Raw genomic sequence first — 12,482 nt, forward strand, 5'->3', positions numbered from 1 at the left:
ATGAACCCGAATAGTATCCATGAGGATGTAGGTTCGACCCCAGGCCCCACTCTGTGGGTTAAGGATTCACTGTTGCCCTGAGCTGTGGCGTAGGTTACAGATGCATCTCAGATTCCACATTGCTGTGGCTGTGGTGTAGGCCCACAGCTAGAACTCCCACTCAACCTCTAGCCTGGGAACCTCCATATGCTGTGAGTGTGGCCTTAAAAGACAAAAACAAAACCAAACAAAAAACTAGCCTAAACTGGCCCTCAAAAGTCAATCAGAGTGTATGAACCACCTATACTTTTAGTTGAACCCTCGTGTCCCACTGTTGTCATCATACAGAAACACACACACACACACCATACACTTGGACTGGTACCTGGAACACAACTATTGTTCAATAAATGCTCAAGGATTGGCTTTTACTTACATGTAGTTTACAAGGTCATGGAAGGAAACTGGTGGAGCAGAAGATTCAGAATAAGAACAAAGGAAAATATTATGCCACTGTGTAGTGTTCCAGAGGTGCAGTAATCAGCATATTTGAAGGAGTCTGCAGAGGAATGTCACTAGGGGCTATGATCTGAATCAAGTCAAGGAGATGTGGAGCTGAGCAGGAAATTCCCCAGCTGGCCTGTTACACTAGGCTTGACAGCCCCAAGGAGTCCATGGAAGCTTGTGTCATTAAAACTCTCTTGCTGTTACACACTAATGGGAATAATCCACTTTGCTGTGATTAGAGGATGTCTTTTAGACTCCACACCTCAACCCCTTCTTTTTTCAGGTAAGAACATGGGGACCCAGAAAAAGGCAATCATCTTTTCATGGGTTAAACTTGAACCTGACTCCATGTACTAACTCCATTTCAACTCCACTCCCAGGCAAAGACCCAAACTTTCTTCCATGACTTTCAGGCCACTAGGGACAACTTACAGCCCCTACCTTACTTGCTGTCTAAGAAACATCTGGTACATTTAATGGCTTCCTTTCTCTTGAAACACCCCGTGTCTGTCTGCCACAATCCCAGCCTCTCTAGGAGCTTCCTGGAAATTGCCTTGTCAGGGAAATCCTCAATTCTCAATCCTAGCCTCTCACTTCCTCCCTATGTAGCTGTGTTCCCTACCACAAGGTCAGTACTCCCAAATCAATACCCCAACCCAGAACTCTTTGTCTCACCTAAGAACTGGATATTTGTACATCCAGAGCCCAGAGGGCCTTTGCTTAGACACCTCAGCTCTCAAAGTTGACATAGCCCAATACAAATGGCCCTCCACTTGTTCTCCATCAGTCCTTCCCCATCTCAGGAAGGATGCTACAATCCCCTGTGCTTCAACCTGGGCATCAGTCTTGACATCAACAGCTCCCTCTCCAGTCATGTACATCCTGCCTCCTGTACATCCTGCCTACTTCTCTCTACCTTCACCGAAAATACCCTGGTCCAACCAGGGCTCATTTCCCACCTGGACAAGGCAACAGTGTATTCACCCCTGCCTGCATTTCTCCATGCCACAAGGCATCCTCTATGACAGGCAGAAATCTTTCCAAAATGAAAATCAGAGTCTGCCTCTATCTATTTAAGATCCTTTAATTAATTTTATCCCTCAAGAAAACACCCAAAGGCACTGCCCTTTCTGGCCCCTACAACCTTTCAGGGTCATCTTGTAATGCTCTCCACTTTCCCTGCCCACCACCCAATATACACAAACACTTACCTTTTTCCAGACTCTTATTTCTTTAAATTTCACCAGGTCTTTCCTGCCGCAGGGAGTTGGCCCAAGCTGCACCTTCCTCCAGATTCCGCCCTCCTCCCTGCTCCAGATCACTATCTATCCCTCAAGTTGCAGTTTTTAGATAGTGCATTGTCTGGGCAGCCTCCCCTGGGCCCCAAACAGGCTGGGTCTCCAGCTTGCTTGCTCTCACTGCCCTCTTGCTTCTCTATAATCATGTCACCAGTGATCTAAAGTGACTTGGCAATGTGTGCCTCCTCCCCTGCAGACTGTGAGTTCCAGGAGGACAGGGCTTATGTCTGCCTGGTTTATCCCTGTGCCCTGGAGGCAAAGCACAGAGCAAGGCATGGAGCAGATGCTCAACGAGGATTTTATAAAGTGAAGTGGTAGACCCTGCACACAGGTCTAGCAGTGCTCTTCTCACCTTTCTCCTTGGTCCCCCTTTAAGAGGAGGGCATTGTGGTGTCTGAGATGTCTGACTCATCCACTTAATGTTAGATTCAAATTTGAGGACATGCCAAGTGAACAGACGGCACTGGGAGACTGACTTCTGGGAAGGCAGACATTCAGTGAACAGTATGCACTGGGCACCTGCTTGTGCAGACCCAAAAGACTTCATAAGTGATTCTGATGGTTCAAAAGATTCTAATGGAACAGATACTGATGGAACATTTTCCTGCCCTAGAAAATCTTCATATCCTCAAGTAAAAAACTGAACTGAGGAGTTCTTGCAGTGGTGCAGTGGGTTAAGATCCAGTGTTGCCACAGCTATGGCATAGGTCACAGCTGCAGCTCGGATTCTATGCCTGGTCCAGGGACTTACATATTCTACAGGTGCAGCCATAAAAAAATATATAATAAAAAATAACTGAGGCCGTGAAATAAAAGACCTGGAAACAGGAAACATGACTTTCAGTATAGCATACATGCTACCCTGAGCAGATGGTATGTCCTTGGCAAGTTACTAAACCTCTAAGTCTCAGTCTCTCCACCTGCAAAATGGAAATAATAATTCCTGTTGGAGAAAGGTGAATATCATATGACATCACTTACTTGTGGAATCTGAAAAAACAGATACAAGTGAACTTCTTGATGAAACAGAAATAGACTCATAGAGAAAACAATCTTATGATTACCAAAGTGGGGAGATGGGGAGTTTGGGATTAACAGACTCTACTACATATAATGTAGATAATCAATAAGGACTTACCATATAGTACAGGGAACTATACTCAGTATCTTGTATTAAGCTATATTGGAAAAGAATGTATATATGTGTGTTTGTGTAACTGAATCAGTTTGCTGTATACATGAAACTGACACAACATTGCAAATCAACTATATGTATATAAAAAAAACTTTAAAGAATTCCCATTTGGCCTTTATCAAAGGGCCATCATAATAATAAACTAAGAGGTGTATGTGAAGCAATTTTGTAAACTGCAATCCACTGCTCGAGGGTGAGGGAAGCTACGACAGCTGGACCCAACATTCATGCAAAAGCAGGAATACAAAAGTCGAAGGAGTCACTGAGGCCTCAGCCTAAGTGAATCTGGCAGAGGGTTATTTGTCTGTCCAGAAAACCCAAGTATCCCTGACACAGTAAATTAGCCGGGCTCTGGACAAACACAGCACGAGGACTCCTAATACCAGGAGGGATCCAGGGCCCAAGAGGTCCATGGGCAGGGTGGCAGCCCCACAGAGCAGGCTGGACAGCGTGCTCCTCTCTGAAAGCGTCAGGGCTCATGTGGAGGCAGGGCTTGCTGTTATGCTCTGGTGGGACTTATTGCAAGCATTGCCTTTAATTACAGCTTTCTCTAAGTGTCTCCTTCCTTTACTCAGGGCCCTGAACCCTATGCCTTGATAATAACACAGAATCCTTCTGACTCACTTTAGTCTAAACTCACCAGGGGGTGATCAGAATAATCTGTAATTTGTATAACCCAGGTGTTTGCTCTCCATGAATCCCTCACTTCTTCAAATTAAGGAATACTTCCTACTTCAGTATTAAAATAAAGATAGCTCAATGTCCCCTTTCTCCTGTATGATGGAAAATTCAGCGTTTCCTATCTCTAGGGATTCGTATACATGATGAAATTTTCACTTTTTCATGGTAATATCCTGCCCCATTTTCCTGCTTCCACCAAAGTGTGTCTCATGCATGTCTTCCCTCTAGCATCTAGTCTCTTCTCTCTATTGTATTTTGACCTAGACCCAAGCTGGAGCACAGGCCTCTTCCTTTGATTCCTCAGAGCAACCAAGCATACAAGTTTATGTGTGTAGCTGAGTTGTACTTAAGAAAGAAAAAAAGGAACTTACATTGTGTCTTGGCCCAGCAAATAACCAAAAATCAAATGGGTGTTCAAGTCCCTGGAAGCTCTAAGCCACGACAACACCAGAGACTTTGCTGCTGGGGTTTCTTAACTTCAGACTACCCTGTACCTTGCCTCTACCTCTTCAGAGTCCCTACATGAGACAATATAGTGTTGGGGTCAAGAGTACAAATGCTAACATTATACTGCCTGACAGCAAATCCCCCTTCTTCTAATTCTCAGACCAGTAACCATGAGCAAAATACTTATTCTGTGGCTCCATTTCCCCATCTCTAAAATGGGCATACTATTTGTATATACTACTGTTACAGTAACTGAGTTGATATAGCCAAGCACTTGCAACAACCCTGGGAATTTCACCCATTATCATCTTCTCCCCAGCTACACTCCACTTCTCAGCTGCCTCTGTAAACTACCAATGCCCCCTGACTTCTTTATTTTATTTTATTTTATTTTTGTCTTTTTTGGGGGGATAGTGAGCCACATCCACAATGTATGGAAATTCCCAGGCTAGGGGTTGAATAGGAGCTGTAGCTGCTGGCCTACACCACAGCCACAGTAAAGCCATATCCAAGCTGCATCTACACCACAGCTAACAGCAATGCCAGTTCCTCAACCCACTGAGCAAGGGCAGGGATCAAACCAGAGTCCTCATGGATACTAGTCGGGTTCATTACCACTGGAGCCACAATGAGAACTCCAACCCCTCCACCCCAACTTCTTATGCAGAGACCTTCAGCTCTGTTTCCCTTAAATTTGCGATGGACTTGTCCTGGGGGACCTCATCTTTCACAGCCCTTAACACAGCACCACCCATCCTTGGCAGAGATCATTCCCTTGCTACTCAAAGGGTCAACAGCTGGTTTTGGGTTAGGCATTCCCATCAGAATCTTGCCTATACACTAGAATCACCTGCAGGGCTTTAAAAAATATCTTGATTCATAAGCCCCACCCCCAGAGATTCTGCTAAAACTTGTTCTTGGATTTGATCTGGGCATTTAGAATCTTTGAATTCTTCCCAGGTGATTCCAATATGCAGCCAAGGTTGAAACCAATAATGCAAGATAAAGTTACAACTCATGGTGAGAGGTAAACTTTTCCTAGGGTAGGGAAAGCATATTATCATTCCCACTGTCAATCTTCCAGGACAGATATGGGCCCTTATCCAGGAAATTGGAACAAATGGGAGGCTGGTCTTAAACTTGCAGAGTGGGAATTCTAATCTCTTTCTGGGCTTTGTGGTCTTGGGTCTGGCTGCAAGTTCAAAGGCAGCCTCATCCATTGGAAATCAGGTTGAAGACCAGATAAGGTGGCAGTAGCCTTGAAAGAGTGACTTGGCTGTGTGGTGCAGGCTCTCTCAATAAGGTTGTAGTCAACTTAGTGTTACAGTTATCTAAGGGCTTGATGAGGGCAAAAGGGTCCTTTCAAAGTTGGCTCATTCAGTGACCATTGGCAAGTTTCATCTTCTTGCTAGCTATTGTCAGGAGGCCTCAGTTTTTCACCATAAGGATGGACCTCTCCACAGGGCTGCTTGACAGGTTTTACAAAATGGCAGTTGGCTTCATCCAGTACAAGTGAGAGGGAGAAACAGGAACAGAGACAAAGGGAGGGAGGGGGGAGGAGTAAATTGTAATGCTTTTTATGAACTAATCTCAGAAGTCATACATCTTCACTCTTGCTACATGTTGTTACTTGGAAGAAAGCAACTATATACAGCCCTCACTCAACAAGAGGGGAATTAGGCTTCATCCTGTGAGGGGAGGACAATAAAGGGATGTCTGAATACATTTCACAGCTACCACACTCTTCATCCTCAGGGTTCAGGTGCAAACACTTGCTTTCTGGGAAGATGTCTCTGAGCCTAAAGAGTGAAATTGGGATTCAAGGTCATCTTCTGGCCCTTCCACCTACCTCTCTCACCACACTTTGTTCTCTGCTGAATTGTCTCTTTCTATGGCCATGTTGAAAAAAACCCATCAATATATGAGCACCTGTTTAATCATTGCCTTACTTGTATTAACAGATTATTTCATTCTTTACAACATGAAAAGGGGAAAGTGGTAGCTGGCTCTTGTGCCAATTTTTATCTCATTGACTAGTAGTAAGAATGACCTTTTTCATAGGTATATGCAATTTCTTCAAATGTGTTCATTAATTTTATAGTTATGTTCTTTATCTAGAGATTTTTCAATATTTTGATGTTTCATTATTATTTTTTGAAGTTTTTCTTATACTCAAGATACTCATACTTCAATATTCTTGTAAATATTTTTCTCAAATTGCCATTTGCCTTTTAAAAATTTGATGTAATCAAATTCATCTTTTGTCTTTGTTTTCTTCTACTTTGAAAGTGTTTCTTATTCCCAGATCAATTAAATGTCCATTGTGTTTTTTCCCATTTTGCGATCCTCTACTTCTATGTTGCAGTCTTCAATTTAATCAGAATTTTGTTTGCTTGCTGGTGCATCCCTGCTTATACAGCCAGGGGTCATTCCAAGCTGATTACTTTGAAATTTTAATCTGTAGCTTTAATATTGAGTAGTGTAAGCTGTATCTCCTTACTTTTATCTACTTTTGCCATATCATTCTTCCAGATGAATTTTAGGATCATCCTGTCATGTTTGAAGGGATTTATTTTAAAACTAAGAGCTTATTTTGAAACTAATGAACATCTTTACAATGTCCAATTTCCTATTCAAAAGCATGGAGCTTGTTCAGAACTCTTAAATTTCTCCACGAAACTGTGTACTTTTTTTTCTTATACATCACAGGTTTGTCTTGTTACTGTTATGTTTAACTTCTTTGTTTTAAACTGCTATGGGGATTTTGTAAAATCCTACTATCTTTTAACTAGATATTGCTGGCATTTGGGAAATCCAGTAATTGTTGCCTATTTATCTTGTATCAGGCAATTTTGCTGATCAATTCTGAAAGATTTTCTGGAAATTATCTAGGAATTTCTAAGCATATAATCACATCATTTGAAATATCAATAAATGTTCTCCCTCCTTTCAATAATAATTCTACTGCATTCTGTTGTGTGTTCTATTCTTCTCATACTGAGAGTGGGCATCCTTGTTTTGTTCCTGATGTTAATGTATTTTACTATTAACTATGATGTAAAATGTTGCTATCAGTTAGGAATTCATTATTAAGAAGAATCCCACTATTTCTGGCTTTGTAAATCTTTTTATGGTACTAGGACAAAAACAGAAATACGTATCAGTGATATAGCATAGAAAGCTCAGAAATAAATCCACACACCTATGGTCAATTAATCTAAGACAAAGCAGGCAAGAATATACAATGGAGAAAAGACAGTCTCTTCAATAAAAGGTGCTGGGAAAACTGGACAGCTACATGTAAAAGAATGAAATTAGAACACTCTAATACCATACACAAACTCAAAATGGATTAAAGACCTAAACATAAGACCAGATACTACAAAACTCTTAGAGGAAAATATAGGCAGAACACTCTTTAACATAAAAACAGTAATAACTTTTTTGATCCACCTCCTAGAGTGATGAAAATAAAAATTAAAAAAATTTTTTTTGTTTTTAGATGGAAATAATTATAGTTTTTTTTTCTTTTTTTTCACTTTTTTTTTTTTTTATTTTCCACTGGGGATCAAGTTATCCTTACATGTATACATTACAATTACATTTTTTTTTTCCCACCCTTTGTTCTGTTGCAACATGAGTAACTAGACAAAGTTCTCAATGCTACTCAGCAGGATCTCCTTGTAAATCTATTCTAAGTTGTGTCTGATAAGCCCAAGCTCCTGATCCCTCCCACTCCCTCCCCCTCCCATCAGGCAGCCACAAGTCTCTTCTCCAAGTCCATGATTTTCTTTTCTGAGGAGATGTTCATTTGTGCTGGATATTAGATTCCAGTTATAAGTGATATCATATGGTATTTGTCTTTATCTTTCTGGCTCATTTCACTCAGTATGAGAGTCTCTAGCTCCATCCATGTTGCTGCAAATGGCATTATGTCATCCTTTTTTATGGCTGAGTAGTATTCCATTGTGTATATATACCACTTCTTCCGAATCCAATCCTCTGTCGATGGACATTTGGGTTGTTTCCATGTCCTGGCTATTGTGAATACTGCTGCAATGAACATGCGAGTGCAAGTATCTCTTTTAAGTAGAGTTTTGAACGGATATATGACCAAGAGCAGGATTGTGGGGTCATATGGAAGTTCTATGGATAGATTTCTAAGGTATCTCCAAACTGTTCTCCATAGTGGCTATGCCAGTTTACATTCCCACCAACAGTGCAGAAGGGTTCCCTTTTCTCCACAGCCCCTCCAGCACTTGTTATTTGTGGACTTAATGATGGCCATTCTGACTGGTGTGAGGTGGTATCTCATGGTAGTTTTGATTTGCATTTCTCTTATAATCAGTGATGTTGAGCATTTTTTCATGTGTTTGTTGTCCATCTGTATATCTTCTTTGGAGAAATGTCTATTCAGGTCTTTTGCCCATTTTTCCATTGATTGATTGGCTTTTTTGCTGTTGGGTTGTATAAGTTGTTTATATATTCTAGAGATTAATCCCTTGTCAGTTGCATCATTTGAAACTATTTTCTCCCATTCTGTAAGTTGTCTTTTTGTTTTCTTTTGGGTTTCCTTTGCTGTGCAAAAGCTTTTCAGTTTGATGAGGTCCCATGGGTTTATTTTTGCTCTAATTTCTATTGCTTTGGGAGACTGACCTGAGAAAATATTCATGATGTTGATGTCAGAGAGTGTTTTGCCTATGTTTTCTTCTAGGAGTTTGATGGTATCCTGTCGTATATTTAAGTCTTTCAGCCATTTGGAGTTTATTTTTGTGCATGGTGTGAGGGTGTGTTCTAGTTTCATTGCTTTGCATGCAGCTGTCCAAAAAAAAAAAATTAGACATAATTAAACTTAAAAGATTTTGCACAGCAAAGGAAACAAATACAACAAAAAGACAACCCGCAGAATGGGAGAAAGTATTTGCTGATGAAGGGACAATAAGGCATTAATCTCTAAAATATACAAACATACAGCTTTATATCAAAAAACAACCCAATTAAAAAATGGTCACGAGGTTGGGATTAACATATACACACTACTATAGATAAGTAACAAGGACCTACTCTATAGCACAAGGAAATTTACTAAATACTGTGTAATAACCTACATGGGAAAAGAATCTGAAAAATAATATATATTTGTACATGTATAACTGATTCACCTTGCTGTACACATGAAACTAACACAACATTGTAAGTCAACTCTACTTCAATAAAATTTAAATAATAAATAAAAAAGAATCTCACTATTTCTGTCTTTGTAATTTTCTAAAAACAAAAGTGGTGTTAAATTATGTTGAATGCCCTTTTAGCATACAATAAAATTAGCATTGAGTTACACTACATATTTCAATTATTATATAATACATTGTGGGAGAAGGATAAATTAAAACATAGGATTAAGAGATACACACCACTATATGTAAAATAGATAAATTACAAGGATTTACCAAATAGCACAAAGAACTATATTCAATATCTTATAATCACCTATAATGCAAAAGAGTATACATATTTGTATAAGTCAATCACTTTGCTGTACACCTGAAACTAATACAATATTGTAATGAAATTCAATGAAAAAAAGCACTCTAATTTCAGAGATGTTAAAATATGAAAAAGAAAAGGTGCATCTTATAATGGAAATAGATTTCTCCCAATATTAAACCATGAGAATGGGCCCCACTATTTCGTGGAGAAATGTGCTTATACATTATTGTTGAATTTGGTTTGTCCAAATTTAATTATGAATTTTAAAATGTAGTCATATATGATGTTATTCCATAGCTTTAAAACTGTACATATACATGCATAGTTTTATATGGGGGTAAAAATGTACATATACATACATAATTTTATATGGGGTATCTCTAGTTTCATAATTAACTCCAATTTCAAATTAATTTTTCCATTTTGATTTTTCTGAAGATGTGTTTATATTGTGTGGGTATTATGTTACTTGAAAGGCTAAAGTATCACATCAGTAAAAGTTTCTTATGTCAGAGATTTGTTTTTAAAATGTAGCATTTTAATAAATTATTTATCTGTATGATTATCAAACTCCTCTGAGATGCATTTCTTCTAACATCACAGTGGAGCCTTCATTTTTTTTGAAAAAGTATCATTTCTCTTGAGATATTTTTATTTGTTGGAAAAGAAATGTAATGACAGCTGCTTAATCTTTAAAGAAGTGTTTGTATCCTTTGATTTATACCTTTCCTATCCTTAATCTTATTTGTGTTCTTTTCTTTCATTTACATTTATGAAAGATTTGCCTTTTTGCAAAAGTTATTGTGTTTACTTTTTGTGTTTTCCTATTCATTACAATTCTTTAATCTTTTTCCCTCTATTTGTTTTACTTGTTAGATTTTTAAATAACTTCTCACATTGACTGTTGATTAGTTATTTCAAATTTTATTTTATCATGTTTTTATGCTACTATTATATTATTTAAGGCAAAAAATAAAGCTATAGTGGAGACTGGTCATGTCATATCCATTTTGATTTGTAATATTCTCATTTTCATGTACTTTTTAAGTTGCTAATTTAGAATTTTCGTTTACAAATTTGTACTCTGTGGCTCCCCTTGCCTCCATTTTTAGTTTTACTGTATTGTGGTGAGAAATTTTGCCTTGAGAAGGATTTTTTTCAGCTTTTGAAAGACTTCTTAAATGGTCAATTTTCTGTATGTTTCATGCATAATTGAAAAGATGATACAAACTCCATTAGTAGGAAGTAAGACATTTACCATGCCAATTATTCTGCTTTTAGATTATATTGTTCAGTTTCCCTATGTATTTATTTGTCCTATCCAATAACTATTAAATACTATAGGGGGCATTTCTCACAGCTAGAAACTGTTGTTCTTTCACTCTATGTCCCATTTTTGCTTTTTATAGTTCATGACAGTCATACGGAGTAAATTACTTTTATATTTTCATTGTAGATTTCATCTTTCATCATTATGAAAGGACTCTTTCCATCCCATGTAACACAGTTTGCCTTGCAATCTACTTTGTGTGACATTTATATTGCTACCCTGATTTCCTTTGGTTTACATTTCCCTGGTAAATCTTTTCCAATTTTTAGTGTTAGGGTTCTGCATTGCTTTGTTATACCCAATACAGAGTTGGAGAGTTGGGTATTTTATCTTTAATAGAAGGTAAGTCAGTCATGTTTGTACCCATAAATACATTCAGTCTTCTGTCTTTATGTACATTTTGGTTTCTGTTAACCTTCTTTATTCTTTCCTATCTTTTGTTACCACGAATGTACTTTGTTTGCTTTAATCTTCTCCTGGACCTAGATGATAAACACACTGTTTTAGTTTTTCTCAAAGGTTACTTTTACTTTTTCCCTAGATGATTTTTTCACTGTATATTTTTCTAGTTATTGATATCTGGACTCTGACTCCCTGATTCCGTGAAGGACAATTTATTGTGCATTGAAGGCTTTGGATTGCTCCCCCAGCAACTTTCCATTTTTAAAATGTAGTCTTTGCTTAGACACACTTATTCTTAATATTTTCTCCCAATTTTGCAAGTAGGTTTATAAAATTATTTAAAACATTTCATTGATTCCTCTATTCATTCAATAAATATACATTGAGTCTACACTATAGATCAGATGTTAAGGATAAAATAGAAAATAAGATAGACAAACCTCCTAAACTCATGAAAAAAATTCTGGTGGAAGAGATAGATAATAAATACATAATAAATATTAAACAAAGAAAGTGATATCGGCTAATGATGGTTGCAATAAAAAAAAGGTAAACACAAAATTTAATAGAAGGAGTAAGATGTAATTGGCTTATGTAATTGGGGAAAGAAGCTTCTTTGGGGAGATGGTATTTGAGCAGTCACCTGGATGATGAGCTAGAGCCATCTATACACAGACTCAAGGAAGAGCTTCCAGGCAGAAAGAGAAGCAAGTGCTAGCTTGATACAATCAAAGGCAAGAAAGAACAGTGAGACTAAAGCAGGTAAACAAGAAGATGAGGAGTTCAAGTTTATGTCAGACTGGCAAGCAGAATCTTGTAGGACTGCATTAGATAGGGTTCTTCAGAGAAATGGAATTAATAGGAGATTAGATAGAGAGAGAGATAAGGATAGAGTTTTTCTATATATAATGAAGATATATATTATATAAATAGAAGATACACACACATATACACATATAAAGAGATGTGTTATAAAGAATTGGCTCATGTATTCACAGAGGCTAAAAAGTCTCTGCCTTTAATAAGCTAGAGACACAGAAAAATCAATGGTATAATTTGAATCAAAAAGCCTGAAAGAACTAGCCAAAGACCTAAGTAAGGCAGTCAGGCAGTAGTGTCTTCTTACTTGTGGAAGGGTCAGTTTTTTGTTCCA

The 12,482-nt window shown here is 38.0% G+C and overlaps 1 protein-coding gene across 3 annotated transcripts in view; it reads right to left on the reverse strand.

Annotated features, from left to right (window-relative positions):
- LOC146395795 (uncharacterized) overlaps positions 1-12,482 on the reverse strand; it is a 118,665-nt gene that overhangs the window by 71,996 nt on the left and 34,187 nt on the right. Inside the window, exon 1 of one of the 3 annotated variants that reach the window (XR_014829431.1) lies at positions 1,698-1,919. The exons of 1 other annotated variant lie outside the window; for it this stretch is intronic. The gene's annotated coding sequence lies outside the window, so the exon portion shown is untranslated. Of the gene's footprint in view, positions 1-1,697; positions 1,922-12,482 lie in introns of those variants that run through there. One more of the 3 variants, XR_014829432.1, reaches the window with a different exon arrangement.

The sequence above is a fragment of the Sus scrofa genome, chromosome 15 (genome assembly GCF_054392235.1).
Source record: "Sus scrofa isolate SSC_HxYL_T2T_F1_AM1 chromosome 15, Sscrofa_HxYL_maternal_Yorkshire_Landrace_v2.0, whole genome shotgun sequence".
In the NCBI taxonomy this organism is placed as follows: domain Eukaryota; kingdom Metazoa; phylum Chordata; class Mammalia; order Artiodactyla; family Suidae; genus Sus; species Sus scrofa.